This window comes from Pholcus phalangioides, unplaced genomic scaffold (genome assembly GCF_987345545.1).
Source record: "Pholcus phalangioides strain wild (caught in Gottingen) unplaced genomic scaffold, Ppha-v1.0 ptg000010l_1, whole genome shotgun sequence".
Taxonomy (NCBI): Eukaryota; Metazoa; Arthropoda; class Arachnida; order Araneae; family Pholcidae; genus Pholcus; species Pholcus phalangioides.
The window spans coordinates 42,898,382-42,899,333 of record NW_028301603.1 but is presented as its reverse complement, the minus strand read 5'-3'; positions in this window follow the sequence as shown (position 1 = coordinate 42,899,333).

Below are 952 nucleotides of genomic sequence, written 5' to 3'. Positions count from 1 at the left end.
CACAACCGTATCGTACTACGGACCGCTCTAGGGTTACATGAATAGTTTTTATTTCTTCTTTTCCGGAGTTGGGAGTCGATTGCCAATGGTTCGGGCAGGGGAAAAGAAATTATTCGCGCCAAGTTGGACACGTGTGGGAGGTGAAGAGCCTTTGATAGGCTGATACCCAAACGATGGGCCGCGCACAGGCCCGTGGCCTGAACAGGGCCCCCCAAACGAGACTTTTCATGGACCCTTCCTCTTTCTGAAACGATTTAAAATAATAATTTCAAAAAGATCTCTTGTTTTGTTTAAAATGTAAGTATTTTTAAAAATACCAGACGACAAACGGGTCAATTTATAGCATGAAAAAACAAAAAGTGAATAGTAATTGTCCCGGAGCTGGTTCCCCGTCAACCCCACCCTTGTCAGGTAGGCTATGGATAGGCCCCCGCATGATGGAGCTGGGGGTGGGGGGGGGGGTCCCATAAGGGTCCCATCCAGGATGTGACAGTTACTGCTGATTGAATGAATATTCATTTTTTTCAGTTTATCTCTATTGATAATATAAATTTTTCCCACCGATGCTCTTAGCGGGTGTTCTACATATAGGGGGGGGGGGGCAATCTGCGTACCCCCCCCCCACCTTAGTTGCAGCCCTGCCTGAGGTGGCAGAGACTATTCCAGTCCGCAGTGCCGTCTTAAGGCATGGGGGCCTCAAGATAATAGGGGCCTTACCAAAATGAGATCTCGTTGAAATTTTCGAGAATTTGCCTTTTAGGGCCTCAGAAAAATCACTTGGCCCGGGGACCCATGATGCTCTTAAGACGGCCCTGCCAGTCCGTCCGTCTCCCAGTAAATTTTGTTAAGGAGCTGAGCCCCTCCCAATAATTGCATGCAATAATCCCAATATGCAATGCCGCACTCCTTCCCCCCGGTTGGTCTGAGGGTCTGAGACCCGTTTATTTTATAC